The sequence below is a fragment of the Pyxicephalus adspersus genome, chromosome 1, assembly GCF_032062135.1.
Source record: "Pyxicephalus adspersus chromosome 1, UCB_Pads_2.0, whole genome shotgun sequence".
Taxonomy (NCBI): domain Eukaryota; kingdom Metazoa; phylum Chordata; class Amphibia; order Anura; family Pyxicephalidae; genus Pyxicephalus; species Pyxicephalus adspersus.
Window position 1 is genome coordinate 167,112,788 of NC_092858.1, and position 21,972 is coordinate 167,134,759.

Sequence of the window (21,972 nt, forward strand, 5' to 3'; positions counted from 1 at the left end):
TTCTTCTTTCTCTCATTTCCCTATTTTGTCTTTTCTCTGTCCCCTCCTATCTGTATTTCCTTCTCTTTCTCTCTCACCAATTGTTCTTTATATTTCCTTGTCTCTCTTTCCTATCTGATTCTCCTCTTTTTTTCTCCTTTCATCTATCTTTATTCTTCTCTCTCTCTCTCTCTCTCTCTCTCTCCCCTCTCTCTCTTCCTAATTATTTATCTTTTTTCTCACCCTACTTCTCGCCTTATATTTCCCTCTGCCTGTATCTCTCTTTCATTACTTCTCGCTCCATTCCTACCCCTATCTCCTTCTTCTTTCTCTGTCTCCATCTATTTGTATTTCCTTCTCTCTCTTCCATTCTCTTTCTCCTCCTCTTCCTCACACATTGCCCCTTTTATTTCTTTGTCACTCTTTCATTATTTCTCTCTCTTCCCCCTTTTTCTTCTTCTCTGTCTTTATCTCTTAGTCTTTTTCCCTCTTTTTTTCTCCACCCATCTATCTTTATTCCTTTCTCTCTCTCTCTCCCCCCCCTGTCATCGCTTTTTTCCCTTTTTCTTCTAATCCCTTCTTATCTTTTTCTTGTCTTTCTTTCATTAGTCTCTACTTTCCTCTCTTCCATTTTTGTCTTTCCCTCTCTCATCCTCCCCTTTCCTCTCTCACCCTATTTCTCATTCTTTATTCCCCTCTGCCTCTTCCTCTCTTTTATTACTTCTCTCCCCTTTTCTCCTGTCTATTCTTCTCCTATTGCTTCTCTCTCCTTCCAGTTTTCTCCTAATCCCAATCCACAATACTAAAGCTATGGTTATATATCTAAACATCACCAAACATCCCTTGCATTGTGTAGTCCGGTGTTGATCAATGAATTTAGGTATTTGGAATAGAACTCATTGGTTTAAATCAACCACCATGTGCTTCAAGCCCGACCAATTCTTCAATAGGATATCCAGATCTCTGTAACAATTGCTGTATGTATAGTGTAGGGAATGTTACCTGCAGAGATGATATAAGAGAAATAGGGCCCTGGAATTGATTAGGGCCCCGAATGAACATCATTACAGTTCCCTGCACCCCTGCCCCTCTGGGCTCCGGGGTCCTAGGCAATTGCCTTTTTTGTTGTTCCCTAAAACTGGCCCTGGTTACAGCCTGCACCTGCTTCATTTATTCACATTCAGAGCTTGGAAAGAGTAACTTGCAGGACTTCCTAGAAATCTTTTGCCACTTTTGCTTGCTCCATGTAGCTTCCATGTGCCCGACTTTGGAAGGTAAACTTACAGTGTATATAACCCCTAACAAAAATCTTCTCCCGTGCTCCCTCCTGGTCTGTGAATATACTATTGAAAATATTTTTTGTTTGATAACTAAAGCAAACTTGGGTCCTCTACACTGCCCTGTGTCCTCTGCACACTTCCTGCGTCATCTTAAAACGGCACCCTACGCCTAGAAAATAATTCACTGTAGCTCTATAGTTTATTTTTTTTCCCGTTTTTACACTGGAGAGCTTTGTGTGCCATTGAGACTAATATGCAAATTCTGACCTGTATATAAAAAAAAAACGAGATTTGATCCTAGACCAACATACAAATCTCTTAGATTGTAAGCTCTTCTGGGCAGGGTCCTCTCCTCCTGTGTCACTGTCTGTATCTGTCTGTTATTTGAAACCCCTATTTATTGTACAATGCTGTGTAATATGTTTATATATAAATGCTGTCTATTATTAATAATATTATTATTAATAATAATAATAATAATAATAGTAATTTTATTATTAATAACATATTGGTCTAATAGACATAGGTGCCTCACTGACCAATAGAAAGCTGCAGGACAAAGAAGGAAGTGATTCAGATTTTGACTTTCTGCCCAAAAGTCATGATTTGCATAATAAAGCACTTCAGATTTTAGGGCGCTGGTAGGAGTCTGCTGTACGCCTCTAATGTTAGTTTCATGACTTTTTAATAATGACAGGTCCGCTTTACCGATAGAATCACACGGCCTTCCTGCTGAATAGATCTAATGCTCACTCTGGCATTCATTGCTGGCAAAATCCCTTTTAGCTTTAAGTATCTTTTTTTCTTCTATCTTCTGAATCACCCTGAATCAAAGCCTGTGAAGAAAAAAAAAATGAAGATAATGCATTCTTACTTTCCTTTCTTAGAACCCATCACAGCCTTACTCTTTGCAATTTAAATAAGAATTGTTTTTTTCTTTACAACTAATGGTATTCTGCTATTCGCAGGATTTGTAAAGAATATTATGGTGGTTCCTATCTAATGTGAAACTCCGCTTCCCAATGCCCAATTTATTACCCCATAGAATGGATGGCTGTTACAATAAGTATCAGGGATTTTCACATTTCTCTACCACAAAAAGGTAAAAACTCAAAATCAAATACTGAAAACTTTTTTGGATCCTGATGTCATTTTGGTCCTTGTTCACCCTGTACAGAACATTCACCATGCAGTGTAAGGCTCAGCCCAGGTCCCGGCACTGCTGCACCTACAAGCCAGACATAATGTAACATCAGTGGCCCCCAATGGCTGGATGATGGTGGCCTGGGGCTGCAGAGGTGGAGGCTGCAGGGGATACAGCAGGTGATCCCTCATCCAGCAGGTGATCCAGGATCCTCAGCCCATCATCATTGAATGGCACAAAGGAATTGATTTAATAAAGCTCCCCAAGGCTGGAGAGGATGCACTTACATCAGTGAAGCTGGGTGATCCAGCAAACCTGGAATGGATCAAGTCCAGGATATAAAGCATTTGCTAACAAATAACAAACCATTCCAGGTTTGCTGGATCACCCAGCTTCACTGATGAAAGTGTTTTTTCTTCAGCCTTGGAGAGCTTTTGCAAAATGTTGAATTTTAAGTTTGATCACATGATAGTGTGCTATACTCACCTGTCTCCATCCCGTCACGGGGCGCCACCACCTTTCTTCTTTGACCATCTGGTTTGGACAGGCTGAGATGACGTAACTTCCACAGACGGGAGTTTGTTCAGTTCCGGCAACCAGGTAAGAACGCCTCTTACACATGGGAAATTGCCTGGCCCTTTCTGCAATAAAGCTCTGCCTGATCAAACATTTTTAAAAGTGAAAATTTCATTTTCTTGCACTCTTACTTACTTACACAACAAGCATTAGAAGCTGCAGCTGGTATTTTGAGCCCACCTTTACTCCCTGTTTGATGAATTACAAGGTTCAACCAGCCCACTCCTCCCCATCTGAGCTTTCCTGGTCCTCACTTTTCAGCTTTTTTCTTTTTTTCTGTCATGACCATCTGGTTTGGACAGGCTGAGATGACGTAACTTCCACAGACGGGAGTTTGTTCAGTTCCGGCAACCAGGTAAGAACGCCTCTTACACATGGGAAATTGCCTGGCCCTTTCTGCAATAAAGCCCTGCCTGATCAAACATTTTTAAAAGTGAAAATTTCATTTTCTTGCACTCTTACTTACTTACACAACAAGCATTAGAAGCTGCAGCTGGTATTTTGAGCCCACCTTTACTCCCTGTTTGATGAATTACAAGGTTCAACCAGCCCACTCCTCCCCATCTGAGCTTTCCTGGTCCTCACTTTTCAGCTTTTTTCTTTTTTTCTGTCAATTGTTAAGTCTCACTTTCAAGTGTGGACATCTCCTAGGGTAGTGTGCATGAATGTGCTGATACAGTGTGTGAGAGGCAATGCTGTGAGCTGAGAAATCCCCTTTACTTGCTAAAGTATCCGATTCTGTCATGGTGTTTATTTCACACAGACATCTGCACTTGACAGAGTCATAAAAAGTATATTTTGGTAAAAAAAAATATATATATATATGTATAGACACTGTATATTACCACAATTTATTTAAGATTTTACATTGTTCTTTTTTGGGTTTAGTTGGGATTTAGATGTGGCCTCATGACCATAAAGTGAATATGTTTTTTTCTTGATTTTCTTCTTTGATCAGTTAGGATACAAATTTATCATTCACCCCATTCACCATCCATTCATTCTAACAGGCTCTAATGTCTCTGCAGAGTATAGAATATACAAAGCGATCCTAATTAAATTAACAGCTAGGAAAAGACTCAGGGAATTGGTATTATCTATCAGAGATAACCTGACAATCAATGTGCATGTAATGTTCACTCTGATAGCAAGCGTTCTCCATAACCGGGGCTCTGCAATCCACTTGGGGGGGGGGGGGTAGAGGGCACCATGAGTATTCTTAATTTATGTATCTCTACTTCCCTTTCCTGGGTTCCAGGTATCCCAACTGATCATCTATTTTGGAATTGCAGAAGGCTACAGAATTGTTTTTATAGATATTCATAATAAGATCAGTTTAACAAATCTTATGATGAACTTTTTTGCTTTTTTAGAAATAATAAAATAGCACTGTTGTTAATGAATATATTGGCCTGTTTATTTGCAAATAAAAAAATAGAACTATAGCTGAGCAAAATAATTTGTGATCCGGAGACGTCCCTTCTGCAATAATCACACTTACCTGCCTGATCACTGTCCTCTATTTAGAAAATGCCAGAATGCACCGGGTACCCGGACATCTTCCATTGCTGTAAGTGAAATAACTCCCAGGCATAAGCCAAAGATCGGAACAAAGAAGGAAGGATGGGAAGAGAAGGAAGGGAAGGAAGGAAGTAATAGGAAGGGAAAAAAGTAAAGAAGCAAATGAGTGAAGGAAAGAAGAAAGGAACCAATGGGAGGGAAGGATTGAAGGAAGGAAAGAAGGAAGGAATAGGAAGGGAAGGGAAGGAAGGAAGGAAGGAAGGAAGGAAGGAAGGAAGGAAGAAAGGAAGGAAGGTAATGAGTGAAGGAAGGGAAGAAAAGGAAGGAAGGAATGGGAAGAAGGGAAGGAAGGAAGGAATAGGAAGAGAAGGAAGGTGAAGAAGGAAGGAAGGAATAGGAAGGAGGGAAGATAGCCAAGGAAGGAAAGAATGCAAAGGAAGGTAAGGAGGGAAGGAAGGAGGATTGAAGGGAGGAGAAGGAAGGGAATGAAGGAAAGTAGGAAGTAATAGAAAGGGAAAAAGGAAGGAAGGTAATGAGTGACGGAAGGTAAAGAAGAGAAGGAAGGAATGGGAAGAAAGGTAAGGAGGGAAGGGAATGGAAGGAAGGAAGGAAGGAAGGAAAGAAGGAAGGAAGGAAAGAAGCAAGGAATAGGAAGGGAAGGAAGGAATGGGAAGGTAGGGAAGGAAGGTAAGGAGGGAAGGGAAGGAAGGAAGAATTGAAGGAAGGAAAGAAGGAAGGGATAGGAAGGGAAGGAGTGAAGGAAGGTAATCAGTGAAGGAAGGGAAGGAAGGAATGGGAAGAAGGGAAGGTGGGAAGGAAGGAGGGAAGGGAGGAAGGAAGGTAAGAAAGGAAGGAGGAAAGAAAAGAAGAAATAGAAAGGGAAGGAAGGTGAGGAAGGAAGAAAGAAGGGAAGGAAAGAAGGAAGGAAGGAATGGGAAGGATGGAAAGTAGGGAAGGAACTATTAGGCAGGTTATATTTTTTTTTTGCAGATGTGACATTGCCTGCTCCTTCAGCAATATTGGACCTGCCCGGGTACCATTTTGTTTTTATAAGGCTTTAGTTCTGATTTAAGTAAACCAAGAAATACAAACATTGGGGTCTCTTTATAAAACAATGAATCTGACATTCATCAAACATTCTCTGGTGGAGAATAGAAAGAAAGAAAGAAAGAAAGAAAGACTAAGAAGTTCATCTCTGACTTGGCTCTCTCTTACTATCACTGTATGTAGCTGATTGGCTCTTTGTGCTGCATCTCCATCTATAGCCTGAGCTCTGCTATACATGGAATTGCTGCAGACTGGCAGCAGGTCAAATTGAAATACATCCATGATGCAATATTGAGGAGCTGCATTAGTTTTACTTTTATCCACCTGCAGTTCATCTTAACGGGCAGGGTCCTCTCCTCTTCCTGTGTCTGTATCTGTCTTTTGTCATTTGCAACCCGTATATAATGTACAGCGCTGCATAATATGTTGGTGCTATATAAATGCTGGTTGATATTATTAATAATAATACCAATATTAATAGTTTTCCAAACCTGTCTTTAAAATGCAAGGGCTGCCATAGCTTCTTAAAAATTTCCTAAATTTTACTCTGTCTCATCGACTTTATTGTTTTAGGTCCATGACCAGGAGCAAGAATACAGATCCGAAGAGTTGCTGCAAGACAGAAGTCACACTCATTCTTATTCCAGGTCATTGAATAAAAAAATATTGAGGTCAATTGTTTAGAATAACAGCCAGGCAAACTTTTTTAAAAGCTGCCCAGCAATGGCAGACTCTGTGACAGGTGCCCTTGGAAGTGAAGTCTACATTCACCCATTTATGGGTGAATGGGCCATTAAAAGATCTATTACACAGCTGAATATTTTTTCCTGAGCTTTATTTTCATACAGTTTATAGCGTGCTCCATCTCTCCATCTCTGCAGTCATTATTCTGTTCGATTCCCCCTTTTCCCCCCGTTCTCCTTTTATGCTGCTGGTTATGATTGTGTTTGTTCTTTCAGCCTCCAAGTTAATTAATTTTATATACCTCTCGTTCATCACGCAGCAATGATTGCAAGCTTGTTATCGCCTGAATAGAAAACAACTTTATTTTTTGCTGCCTTTCCCTCTCCAGCACAGACACATAGGATGGTTGGTGGGTGTTGTGTGTACACCGCATGGTGATTAAACAGCCACTGACCTAGTTATGGAATCGGAGCAATGTTAAAGCACAACTCCAGGCAAATGAATGGTGTGATTTTATGCAGAGATACTCAGAAATCAATAAGACCTAATCAGTTCAAATGATCTAATTATGTTCCAGGTATTACAGACCCTGTTATTTAGAACAGGGGTGTCAAACTCAAATACACAGTGGGCCAAAATTAAAAACTTAGACAAAGGCCAAACTTGAAACTGAATTAGCACCGCTACTACAATTCCCTGCGTCTATAAAACAGTCCAATGCGGGGCCATGCATAGGCAAAGAGGCCGCTCGTCTATAGATGCAAGTGATGATGCTACTACAATTCCCTGCGTCTATAAAACAGTCCAATGCGGGGCCACGCATAGGCAAAGAGGCCGCTCGTCTATAGATGCAAGTGATGATGCTACTACAATTCCCTGTGTCTATAAAACAGTCCAATGCGGGGCCACACATAGGCAGAGAGGCCGCTGGTCTATATATGTGATGAGTGATGTTGGGATATATAGTAGCGGCTATTTCAATGCAGCGGCGGGCCAGCTGCAATTCATATTTAGGATTCCTTTGGGGGCCAAAAAAAAGAAAATGTGGGCCAGATTTGGCCTGCGAGCCAGAGTTTGACACCCCTGATTTAGAAGGTCAAAAAGCAGAGAATGACCCTTGGTATGTATCCAGCATACTCAACACACCAATGACCGCACATTTCTGTTTCTGTGTGCACTGTAATGTAATAAATGGGTGTCACAATGGACAGCAGCAAAACAAGTGGCTTTGTGTGATGTTGCATTTAAATACCATTTGGTTTTATGGAAAGGAAAGGGGAAGAAAGAGCAGGAGGCACTCTGCTGCATCATCCCATAACGGTGGTCATCAATGGCCGATCCACCTGGTGGACCGCTAAATGTTATCGAGGGACTGCTGTACACATGCTAGATGTTAGACCGGTCTCAATGAGGATTCCTCCAGAGGTTGCTAGGGGTTTCTTGAACAATGAGCAGTTTGTGGCCCTTGGGTCAGTTTAGGTGACCCCAATGATATTTTTGGCTATCTGTAAGGGTGATATTCTTTCCAATGGCCAGCAATGTAAGAGGAATTCTTCCTACTGACCACCACACTAATGTACCGTGATCTGTGGATATAAGAATTATAGATGGGGATCCTTGAAAGTTATTTCAAGGGGTTTCTCCATGTTAAAAAAGGCTGCTCTAGGTGCACAGACGTGCTATTTAAAATGAGCAGCACCATAACCCACTGTACAATGTTTGATATGGTAATACAATAGTGTGAATGGGCCATCAAACAGTAATTGCACAGCTGCACACATTTTATAAATCTGCCTGATGTTCAACCTTAACCTCCCTGGCGGTCTAATTATGGCAGTATTTTAATGCCAAAAGCAGTACATTGTTTTGCATGGAAATTTATTTTAGGCGTAACTCACCAAAATATGTCCAATATTTAATAATAAACTTTAAATAAAGAAACCAAAAAATCTGTTAAAACAAGGGTGCATAAAAATACTGCTCCCGCACGCACTGGCGCATGCACCTACGTCCCTGGGGTGAACATTAGTGCACTCGCCGGGGGAAGATCGTAAGAAGAGGACGTGGTCCAAGGATCAGATCTGATGGGCAGAATGCCAGAGGACGCTGATGGGAGCAGGTAAGTGTTTTTTTTTTAATATTTTTAGCTACCCCAACTGTGGCTTGGGGTTACTGTTTTCAGCATGTTTTTTTACCCTCGAACCACACTCGGGATTACTGCTCAGGGGGTTAAAGCAAAACTAAACCAAAAAGTAAAAAAACTGCGAGCAGGCAGGTTCTTTATTCCAGAAAGAACAGGCAATATCTCTTCTGTAATATCATAAACTTACAGTATCTGAAATGTTCCCACCTCTCTTCGATCCTTTGCCTCTCCCAACATCTTCCCTTGCTCCTCTTCTGGGTTTAATTGGCCTTGGACTGACATACCCCCTAAGCTTGCACATCGGAGTTCATTCCTAGCCGGCGGCTTTGCCGGGATTATACATTGAGCTGCCCATGTGCACCATACTGCCCATGTGCAGCTGAGTGTACTTTATAAATAAGATTGAGAACAGGCAGGTAAGTTTGTTTTATTGCAAAAGAGACATTGCTTGCCGGCTTTATCCTATGCTTTATGCCTGGTATGCTTCACAAACGCTTCCTTTGCAGCAACTCACAGCCGTTATTCTGCATGTTATCCCATATTTACATAACCAGATAATCCCCCATGTATTAAACACCTCACTGTGCACTATACATGCACTATACATACTATACACTGTTACAGCACACAGATAACTCCGGGTTCATTGTACTCACTGTCCCCCCTTTAGCATGGACATCCATGTGACACTGAGCTTAGGAGCCAGATTTCCATCCCTAGCAAGCCTTAGAAGCAGAATGTCATTTCTATGTAATGGAACAAATATACAGCGTGGGTGGAGGAATGTCAGATGAGGTTTGATAGAGATAAATATAAGCATTGAGAACGTGGCGACTTCTCTGAATGCAATTAAAATGGGGCTGCTATTGATACCATAGTTTATGATGAGTGTTGACATGGATGGGTTGATCAAAGACTATTATGAAAAAAGTTGCAAGGCAAATGGAACAAAATTTTATTATTTGTGAACTGAATCAATGATAGGATCCTTAGCTCACTTTATATTTAAATGTTTGAATTGTGTCATGCTTGTAATCCTGTGACTGCTGGGAAAATGGCAGGAAGAGGATCACTAAATGGATTACTTGTGTGCTCCTCCAGTTTTGCTTAACGGGTTTTGTTGGTTGGGTCAGGGAAGGAGAGATGCTATAGAAGTAGTTGGGTGTTCTCACTGCTCTCCCTGCAATCCAGTTGCTGCTGAGTTTTGGTTACCAACGGGATCACTAATTTGGAACAGTGTTGACTGTTATAGCTGCAACACCTCCATGTGCACAGTTCACACCCTGAATTTATGTCTATGGACAAATAATTCCTAATGTGTCCTGCTGATTGGAATTTTGTAAAATCACCCAAAAAATAGTGTGGGGCATCCAGCTTGGAGTTATATCGCCATCATAATCATCATCACCTCTACGTTCTTTGGTCGCTTGTTTTTAAATGTTTCAAAGTGCAACATTGTCAAAAATTAGTGACAGCAGACTGGTTCGGACAGCTGGTGAGGATGCAGCTACCACTTCCACATGCCCACAGGTGAGATGGTACATGTGCCTTTTCACCTGCAGCTTCTTATAAGGAAAGAATGGGGGCAGTAGTGAGCAGTTTATTGCCACCTGCTGGAATACGTTCAAATGCTGGTTTATTAGGAACCATTGCAGCAGCTGGTGTGGCCACGTGGCTGTCAAAATGCCAACTGCTGGGAACCATTTAGGAACCACTGTTCCTACTGCTTGTCTAAAATAGAAATTTTTTCCAAAACCTAAATTATGACACTTTTCATTTTCTTAAATTCATAAAATTTTGTCACGATCAACTGAAAAGCTAGCTACAATTTTTTTCCAGGGCCATAATTGAGAAAATTGAATGGTGTGCATTTGGGGCCTCCACATCAGATTTGCCAAGGCCCTGTAGCTCGCCAGCTAAAACCTGTCCTAGGTTATTAGTGCAGTATATTCTGTATACACCTAAACCTGCCAATAACCCCACTATACAGCTCATATGCTCATATGTTTAAGCTAGACACAGAGTTATCACTGTATTTTATGGTTGTGAATGTTTATAACAGTTATATATGCATTTTGTTAACATAGGCAGAAAAGGAAAATATACCTTTAAGAGTCATTATCTAGCTAGAAGAGGTAAGCCAATCACAGTGAGTCTTACACTATGCAGAGGCCTCAACCAATCACAACCAGCCTTACACTGTGTCTATGGGGAAATTCCCTAGCAAACCATGCTGTATTCAGTGTGCTAACAGAGAGAGAGAGAAGAGAAGAGAAGAGAACAGAACAGCCAGAGAGTTTCATAGAAGTAGACAAAAGGCCAAAAAAGGCATTTAATACAGTTATATAGATTCCTATAGTTTAAGAGTGATTGGGACTGTCTGCTGAACCTGTCATGTGTTTGCTTACAGTTCCACCATTATCATTACCAACAAACTAACTAACCAACAACAAACTAACCAACTTCAACCATATTTTGTGATCTCATTCAACACATGTTTGTACATAGACTTTCTGCTGCAGAATCAGCAGTGTTATATGAAGAAAGTTTGAAGTTATTAAAGAAGTTATTTGAAGTATTTGGTGTGCTTTTTAAACCTACTACTTTTATGAAACAGTACTAGAGGAATTATAGCATAAATACAGTCTGATCAGACTAAAGAGAGACAGAGATAATAATTCTTCTAATGCCACAGCGCACAAGGCACCTCATAGTGCTGCGCCTGCCACAGGCCCCATCTTGTCTAGAACTGTCCCTGATCACCAGATAAAGGGATCAATGGAAAAAAACCTGAAAAGGAAAATAACGCAATCACCTGGTAAGCTGTAACATTAAATGGGCAGCATGGTGGCTTAGTGGTTAGCACTCTGGATTTTGCAGCTCTGGATCCCAAATATGGATCTTGAATCTCAGCCAGGACACTATCTGCATGGAGTTTGCTGGTTCTCCCAAAGTTTGCATGGGTTTCTTCTGGGTACTCTGGTTTCCTCCCACATTCCAAAAACATGCAGTTAGGTTATTTGGCTTTCCCCCAAACTATGGTAGGACATTAGATGTCCTACTATAGTCATATGTCTTAATACAGTCTAAAGTCAATTTTGACTATGAACATTAGATTGTGAGATCCTTTGAGGGACAGCTAGTGACATGACTATGGACTTTGTACAGCGCTGTGTAATATGTCAGTGCTATAATAGTACTGGATAATAATATGCAGTCATTCAATGATATCCGCATGGCATTTCTCAGGCTGGTATACCTAAGGGTGACAACAGTGAACCAGAGCTACATAATGTTTGCTGAAACAGCAACTTGAAGTCTTCATTGGATGACCATAAGGCAGGTAAAAAAAAAAGGGCAGAACAAATAAAAAGGAGACACAGGACCGCAATTGAAAATAACTTTTTGTATCTACATGTTTGTTTTATGTTTTTTTAAAGGTACCAATTTTTGTGTTGTTTACTTTAAATTTGTTCCCTGTGCACAGTTGAATTGACTTTTTTGTGATCCGGTTAATTGCCTTTCTCATAACACTGGCACTGTAATTTTGTTGTCAGAACGGCATACATTTCCAAAGCTATAAACGGGTATTGTAAATATCTTTGCATAAAGCATACATTAATGAAGCAACCCCCATTGTGCGAGATTTAACCAACAGATTCCACATTGTTTAATGAGCTTTCAGTTTTGTTGTTAGGTGATTCATGGAAATAAAACCGTGGTGAGCCTCAGTAAAGAGCAATGCCGCCACCGCCATAAACAAGGAACAACCAGTTTCCTGATATGTCCTCTCTATACGCTGCCTATAGGGATTCCTGTATGGTGTGTGTGCAAAATCAGCACGACCAAATGTCACGACAAGCTGTTTGTTATACTTTGTGTGTGTATATATATATATATATATATATATATATATATATAGTGGCTTCAGAAAGTATTCAGAACCCATTCACTTTCTTTGATTTTGTTATGCAGCCTGATGCCACACTCTTTTCAATTCTTTTTTTTTTCTCATGAATCTACTCTTAGTACCCCATAATGACAAAGTGAGCTTGGAGCTGGCCAAGGAACGAGAATGGAGGGTTCCTTGGCCAATCCCTTGCTGAGATGTGTTCACCTGGACTCAGGTGCAGTGAAAAGGTGATCAAAGGCTGGAAAGAGGACAGTGTGTTCCAGGTGTGAGAAGGGAGCAGAGCTCCAGGAAAGCCAGCATCCAAATCACACTCCAAACTGTTAACAGTATTGTTGTTGAGTATATGTGATAGAGAGACAGGGCACCAAGTGAGGTAGCCAGATGCCCAGCTGGGCTATTGTTTCTTTTTGGCTGTTAACACCACACCATAAACCCTCCTGCTGTTGGTTTGGACATTTCAAGTCTGCTGCCTCTTATCTGCCCTGAAGCCGTCCTGTTACCACAAGCAATTCCCCATGTGATATCTCACTATATATATATATATACTTCACTAGAAAAGTAGATACATAAAGCAGATCTAAACTCAAACAACAAAAAGTTATCATGCAATGTTTCTTTTGTAAAAATTGAAAAAAACTTGGCTCCTGGTGGCTTTTTATTTTAGCTGTACACTCTCCAACGCAATGCATCCAATACATTACTCCTAAGCACTTAAAGAAGTTACATCCCCAGTCCACCATGGACCCATCAACAAAAATGGTGGCTTCCTCTGATGCAGGGATGACAGGTCCTGGACTTGGTATTGCTACGGGGCAACTGCACACAGGTAAGGCCGTGCAATAATCGGCAAGTATGGTAATCAACAAATTTTAAATATCAGTAAATTAAATAGATAAATAGTAGATAGATAAATAGTAGATATTAGATAATAATAGATAAAAAGTAAGCTTAAAGTAAAACAACTTATTTAACAAAAAAAAAATTGCAACCTCCTATTTTGGCAAAGACCCCCAAAAAGCTTCATACACAGTCATTACATACAGAAAAAAACACCATAATTACAAAAACAAAATCATACTAGATACATTGATAATATTTCCATATCTTACATTGCAGTATGTAATGCAGGGATGGGGTGGGGGGATCGATTGTCATGGGGTCAGAAAGTTCATTATTTTCCCTTGGTGATATAAATGATATGGATATTTCTCAGGAAACCTCACATATTGGAGAATTTGTACAAATGGCGGTATCTGTGCCAGAATTTGACCTGTATCAGTCTCTGCCAGTCCTTGTACTGTAAGTAAAGGGTGAGGAAGAACCAACACAAAAAGATATTTAGTTCATATGATGACAAGAAGTATGAAGATACAAAAAGATAAATTCATCTCTGTGTTGTTTCTCTTTTTCGGGATGATTTAGGCTCAGAGGAAGTGGATTATTGTGTCAAAAAAGAACTACCAAGGATAGCTTTGGATTCAAAGTGAACTTTTCAGCACAATTTGCTTTTTTAATTTTATCTTTTTATTTGCTAATCATTTTTTAACTCTTGGCTTAAAAAAATAAAACAGAATTGTTATAAATCTGACCGTTTCTTTAATTCTTTGCTCTGTTACAAACATGTAAAAGTGACCACAAATGGTATATCATAAATAAATAAAATAGAAATGACAATACAAGCAAGTACAACATGAACAATTCCCTAAAAATCACATATAATGAATCATCTCAAAGAGAAATCCTAAAAGCCCTGAGAATGTCTTTTAAAGGGTGCAGATGGTATTGGCTCAGTAAAAGCTGCAACCCAGCACTTTTGGCACGTCGTGATCTGAGCCGCCTAAATAAAAGATGTTTAAGTATATTAATTTAGACGGTGATAAATTGACCTCAGCAAACTCTCTCGCTGTGTTAAACCGCTAAGTATTCTTTAGGGAGAAAACATCTCTATTTTCATATAGCTGTTTATAGTTGGAGCAGAAAAATCCGTAGATAATGATCCAAGTACATGTACTGGATACATACATTAAATGAAACAAACAGCAATTAAAGGTACGCTGCATTCAGGCAAGGAAACTTGGGATTTAAATTCTCTCCTGAGACACGGGAAGTGATGTGAAATCCACATTTAGGCTAAGGGAGGCGGGGGGCCAAAGGGTACTCCTGTATAGTGTTGGTGTTTGAATTCGGGTTGTCCTTATATTAGACCCGAATATTGCTGTTCAAATTCGGATGGACCCGAACCGAAAAACACGGGATTCGATGGTAAAAATTCGGGAAAAAGAATGTAAAAATTGTGTTTAAAAAATAATAATTTTAAAGTCATTTATTGAGGGGGGGACGGGACAGCAGCTGGGAAGGATACATTTTGATACATTTGGACCATAAGACGCAGGGACTTTTTCCCCCCACTTCTGGGGGAAAAAAAGTGCGTCTTATGGTCCGAAAAATACGGTAATCTGCAGTTCAGTTCCATTGTGACGTCACGTGGGAAACTGAGCTGCACATTACCTCTGCAGTTCCACTACGATCTCCGGGCACTACAGGTGATGAATGGGGACTTGTCCCCATTCATCACCCGTAGTGCTCTGTATTCTTGGATAGAGTTTCTCCATCCAAGAATACATACGATCGCTGCTGCAGAGCTGTACTATGTGTTGTTGGATAGAGAAACACAACTAGTAAAAGGCTTTAAAAGACCCTAAAAAAACTCTGAATTCTCGCATCAAATCGTGTTCAAATTCAGCATTTGATCACTCGGAGAATTTCTCACTATTGGATCGAATAGATGTCGAATCAAATAGTGAGATATTCAACCAACATTAGTCCTGTACTGAATCCTGATCAAAAAAGCTTCTCCAATGCTGGAACTTTTAGACAAGAAGGAGCGGCATCCAGGAAGTTTACTTAAAGGGTACGTAAACTGAGGACTTTCACTTTACATAAAAGAGTAGACCCTTTCATGTAAGCTAAAAAAACCTGTTTGTATTTTTTTAAGAAAAAAAAGGGTTCAGGCTGCATGATCTCACGCATGCGCAGTGAGATCAGCAAGTTTTTTTCCCATCTACGTCATTGGATCTCGCGCCGGCATCAGGTGACATAGGAAGAAGAACCGGGATGAAAAGGAGAAGATGGTGGCACCGAGCACAAGATGGATACCGGGATGACGCAGGAACCCGATAGAAGGGACCTCCGGACCGATCTACTGATCTCTGGGATTAAAGGTAAATGTATTTTTTTGTTTTGGGGGAGTTTTGAGTTTACTTCTTCTTTAAGTATGCATCCCCAAATTTCTGATGGTGGTCATGTTGGAGAGACTTCCTGCTGTGAACAACCATTTCCGTTTAATTACATTCCTAGAAAACTATAATGGATATACATACACTTTGTGTCAAACCAAACAATAAATTGTAAAAGCAGTGGTGTTGCACATAGACTAAGTTGTGGGGGTTAGGCCTGGCAAACTGACCTACTTTAGGCTGTCTGAGGGGGTGGATACCAGACCGATCAGCCTGCAGAAGGAGAGAGCGTGGCCGTGACTGGTCTGTATTACAGGAAGCTCCTGCACAGAGGTAAATTTTTATGCTAGATTTTAGCATAGATCTGCAAGAAATACAGAAAGCACAGCAGGGTTTATGCAACAATATGTATGACTCTATATTTGCTTACCCTGTAGTTTGGATTTTTTTTCCATTTTTTTCCAGGCTCTTTATTTTTTTATTTTTTTTCCAAAATAAAGCTTTATTGAGCAAATAACAGTGTACAGTATGTTACATTTGCAAGAAACACGTACATATTGTCAAATACAATTACAATCACTCCCCAATCTCAATTATTATAAGAGATCAGTACCCTAGGGGAGATTATGTACCTTGGTGCTTCCCCTCTTATTTGATTAAACTCTCTATGAAGTATCGCTGAACACATTTCTATATTCTTGGGAGTCATGAAAATTCCACCATAAGGCCCAAATGGTGTAATGTTTTGTTATAGCATTTCCAGGCTCTTTATGTGCCCATGTCACTATTTTCACCAGGAATAAATATAAAGGAAAATCAAATTTTCTACAGCAGATATAGGGGGGATTTTTTTCGTAGGGACACGTCTTGTGATGATGAAAGGGAGAGTTTGTGTTCTGCATCACGTCTAGGTATGCTGACATAGAAGTAACAAGCGGCCTCTGATTACACTTCTGACTGCCGCCCCGGGGTATGAAACCTGGCTACGATGATATAAGGGTCCATGACCATGTGCTCACCAGTTCTTCTAAGCGGTCTAATAAAATCCTTGAACTGGACCCCCTCTGTCATGCCAGTTATTCCCCAGGGTATCCTGCCATGATGTGCATGGAATATGGTATACATCCTATTGGAAGAGAATTGAAGGGGCTGGCGATAGCATAGCTTTACAATAAAATTAGCCAATTTCAGTTGGATGAGGCAACCATGAAATGTGCATGAATATACCAGTAACTAGTGCAATAACGATGTACCAAGATACTAGATTTCAAGCAACAGTTACATGTTTATATAGAAGTCCTTATCAAACTTTTTAACATAGGGGAACCTTTGAAATAACTTTCAGGTCTTCGGGGAACCGCTGCTATAATTACTATATCCATAGATGACAGTACAATAGTGTGAGGGGCAGTAGGAAGAATGCCTCTTACATTGCTGTCCATTGGGAAGAATGTCACTCTTACCCAAAAAGATCACTGGTGTCACTTAAACTGGCCTAAAGACGCATACACACGTGCAATTATTGTCGTTGGAAAGGATCTTTCACGATCCTTTCCAACGATAAGAACCGCGCGATGCATGAACGAGTGCTGTACATACAGCACCGTTCTGCTCTATGGAGAAGGGAGGGGGAGAGCGATGGAGCGACACCCTGCTGCGCGCTCTCCCCTTCCCTTGCATTAGGATCGCTCGTCGTTCTTCGTTCATGGATCCGCCAGGACTTTTACAAGCCTGTCGATGACAACACTGGAAATAATAAAAGCTGTTTCTTGCTACAAAATAAAGTGAGAAAAATATTGTAATGCTGGCACAGGATTTAGAAGGGTGGAGATCTGGGGTTAAGGTCCCGTCTATACAAAAGCCAGTAGGTACAATAAAGCAGCACATTTTTTTATTTTATACAAAGGGTGGCTAATCCTTTTATATTGCGAAAAAGATGTGTTTTCTTTTTTTAAATTTTAAGGGGAGACCATGTTGGTTAAGGAATCCCTAGCAAACTCTGGAGGAACCATAGGATTCCATGGAGCCTTGGTTGAGAAACATTATTATAAAATGTTGAGTGTTGGACTCCTTCTCATGCAACATATTTTTTTTCTACATTGATGACATCAAAAATATGAAGAAATACATATGGAATTATGTCTTAAACAAAAAAAAGACCAGAATGTGTTTTATACAAATAAGAAAATAATAAAGAAAACCTCACACTTTTGACTGGTACCATATATATATCCCTTTGTATTCCCTAAATAGATATAGATTGTTTTTTTTTTTTTTTGCAAATTTCAAAAATGCTTTCAATTTACTTCTAGTTATGTGACACCAACTAGATATTTACTATTCTTCGATTTGCTTGCCATGTGGCAGAATATAATGTAAAATAAATGTCAGACTGCCCTGCCTGCACATCTTCTAGCAGAGTCAAAATTTGAAGAAAAAAGTAATTAAATACAACCAAGCAAACAAAAGATCCATAGAACATTTTTACACTGCAAAATGTTATAACAGGAAACTTTAAGATTCTCAGATAGAGCGAATCCCGCTTTGGGAATATTTGCTGTCCATACACTACAAATAAAAACTTATAACATATAACAGCTGTGTGTTTTATCATTGTCCACAATAAAGTTAGTAAAGATTTCCCAGCCCTAATATCTGGGGAGCTATTGATTGTGGCTGCATATAATATGGGACTGTTAGCATGAAATTATTCATCGCCATTTAGATTAATCAAGTGACTGATCTCTGAAGAGCCGGAGTCATCTTAGTGACCTGCCGATTGATTAACCAATATTCAGTAATTATTTATATTGCTGCTATGTACACTAACTGGGATTCACCGGGATCATGAAAGCGGAATCTTAGAGTGATCAATATGTATAAAAGAAGTAAACTGATAAATATAGATTTGAAATGCACATACAGTATGCTAACCATTTTACTTACAAAAGATTTCTCAATTCTACCTTTCCAATTTTTAAATGGGACTGGTTGAGTTGAGTTAACCTCAACCTATCCCCTAGGACTGTTTTAATCCTTATATAAGTACATTTCTTTTCTATTTCTCTATAAAGGAAGTGCTACTAATAAATAAAGTCACGTAACATAACCTTGGAGCAATGTTTCTCAACCAGGGTTCTGTGAAACCCTAGGGTTCCTCTAGATCAGAGTTTCTCAACCAGGGTTCCTCCAGAGGTTGCTGGGGGTTCATTGAGCGATGAGCAAATTGCGCCTCCCAGGTAAGTCCAAGTGACACCAATGATCGATTGGCTATCTGTAAGGGTGACATCTCAATGGCCAGCAATTTATGAAGAATTTTTCCCATTGACCATCACACTAATATACTGTGATCTGTGTATATAGTAATTATAGAAGGGGTTCTCTGAAGACCTGAAAGTTATTTCAAGTGTTCCCCCATATTTTAAAAGTTGAGCAAGTCTGGCCTGGAGCAATTTGGGAAACGAAAGATCGTCAAAATGGAACAAAGTGAACATATAAATGTTTTTTTTATATCTTTTAATGTTTTATGAGACCTCCATACTCAAGGTATTTTAATAAAAATTTGACGCTATCTTCCCCTCCTCTGCCATTTATTTTTCTGGGTAGAATAATGTTTCCTTTTAGAACTTCTCTTCCAATTTTGTCCATCCTTGTATTTTGCCTCTTTTTGCATCTTTTAATTTAATTTCCTATTTTTGCTATGCTTTCTTTAGTCTATTATTTTTTTCAAAGAGCCATGTTTATTTATGAAGACATTTCATTGTTTAATAAAAGCATGTGTGCTAAGCGTTAAAACAATACAATTAATTGCAATAATTGGCTTGCAGCTTTTTTTTTTTTCATATATCAGACTGCCTGGTGGACCATAAGACAAATCTTTGAGTGCAGACCTCAGGCCTTGTACTAGGAATGATAAGCCGGTCTTGCTGGTTCTCTAACTTGGTAACGTATATAATATTTTGAGACACTTTTGTGAAGGGCTTTAGGTAACTAGAGACAACAGGCCGGATTTAATAAATCTTTCTAAGACTATCATAGGTGAACCTTGGTGATCCAGCAAACCTCATTTGCTGGCAAAATAAAATCATTTGCTACTAGTTGGCAAATATTTTCAATCCTGGACCAGATCCATTTCAGGTTTGCTGAATCGCCCAGCTTCACCCATGATAGTCTTTAATAAATCAGGCACAGTGTATGCATGTTATAGCTTTTAATCTTTTTAAGGAGTGTAGACCATTGCTTCGTCCAAAGCCTTCTCAAGGAAAATAGTCAATTGCATGGACTGAACTTCAGGTCTCTCTTTATGTCCATAGACATAAGCAATTGAATTGATATAGTAGATAGAAACTTGATTGCCATTTAGGGATATATCTATAAAATGAGGTATGACCATTCCACTGATATAAAGTTAAATAGTCCAATATTCACCTCCCTTTCAGTGATGTAGCGTCCATGAGCTCCTTCACCACCTTCTCGGCACCAGCTTCTTCTCCCAGTTTTTTTTATGGGTTAAGAATCATTGACCGCCTTGGACTGAAAATTTCCAAAAGGTGCAAGGAAATCCTAGTCATGTGACCTGTCAAAGTTAATGATGCCATGAGTTGTCTCCACTTCAAGCCCTTGTGATCCTGCTTGTGCAGGAACACAAATCTGTTATAGACAACATTGTGAGGTCAAACAAGCCTATCTAGCTAAAGTATCAAATGAAAAATATAACAAAGAATTATTGTGTAACGTTTACAAAAATAGTTTACAAAAATAAGAACAATGTGTTAAATGTTCATTTTTGTTTGATTTTGTTGACATTTTAGTAGTTATTTGGGTCCCATTTGGCAGCTTTTTTCAACCTATTTAACATGGGGGAACCCTTGAAATAAATTTAAGGTGTAGAATGTGAAGAATGCCTCTTACATTGCTGGCGATTGGGAAGAATGTCACCCTTACAGACAGCCAAAAAGATCATTAGGGTCACTTAAAATGACCGAGAAGCACAAACTGCTCATTGCTCACGGAACCTCTGGCAACCTGGTATGGAACCCTGGGGTTCCATGATTTCCTTGAATGGGAAACATTGAGCTATGGCAAGAATAAAAAACGTTTACAAGCCCCTTAGAGAATTGTGTCCCCCTGTACCTCAGTTTGAATTCCTCCAACAAGCAAATCTCGCACCTTTTTTTGTTTGGATAATGGGATGATACCATGTTTTCCCTGTACAGAATACTGGATGAAAATGTTATGAATGAGTAATATAAAATAAAATGTTTGCTCATAAACCCGTCGGAACCCATTACCTCAAATGTACTGTATACTGAGGAATGTATGAAAAATGGAGAGTAAACTTTATTTTCTGCTTAGTAAAACATAGACCATTTTGCAGAAAAAACGCTGAGCTGGCAGGAATTAGTGAGCTGTTCAGGATTTTATCTCATTTCTAGCATAAGAAGCTAATAGTCCATGTTATTATTTGAGGAATGACTGCACATGAAATGGCCCAAACCTATGCTTACAGCTTCTGAAATGACACAGGCGTGTATAGAAATTGCAACTCTAAGGTTATATTCTTTTCGTAAGAGGGACTGTCCTATTCTGCTTAGGCTTAAGAAAAAGATCACATTGTTCTTTAGTAACTTTACGAGCTTATTTCCAATTTTGACAAAAAAATTAAAATAATGGAATCTTTAGAAACGATATACTTATTATTTATGGAATATTTTATTTTTTAAGCTGTGATGAAGGGGTTCCAACCCAAAAAATGTTGGCAATTTTACTGTATACTTTGTAAGTTTTATTCTAGAATTCTCACACCTTGTTTAAGGTGGCTTCCTCCACAAGCTTTTAGGTTGATTACCTAGATATGTAAAGGGATAACACACAACCTTATTCTAGTAATGCTTTAAGCTGAAGTCAATTCAGCTTTAAAATTAAAAATGCAGAGGGCCACCTTTCACATTGCAAGGGTTCAATGGACATAAATGCAAAAATCACAAATGCTTACCTCTGCATAGTACATCATATCTGACACACAATGCAGGACCCCTGATCCTCCATTGGGGTCTATTTAGAAACAGGGAATTTGACATTCTCTCAAACATTCCCTGGTGGAAATCAAATACTGCTATTAAAACATATGGACCTTGAAGATTCCCACAATGTGGGAATGTTTTATTAAATGTCTGATTCTCTGTTTTTTAAATGGAGTCCATTGTGCATCATAATGTCAAAGAACGTGCAACTGGAGAAGCTGCAAGGGAAGCAACATGGAGGAACCAGTCATACATCATAAAAGCCTGAAGGGGTGAGGAATAAAATACACATTTATGTTTATGCATTTAACCAAAGCAATGGAAAAGGGGTCCCCATTTCATGGTCAGTTCTAACATCTGCTCAGAGCTGGGCTTATAGAAAGATGACAAGGCTCCCTTTTGGTAGATGATTTTGAAAAGCTCCCC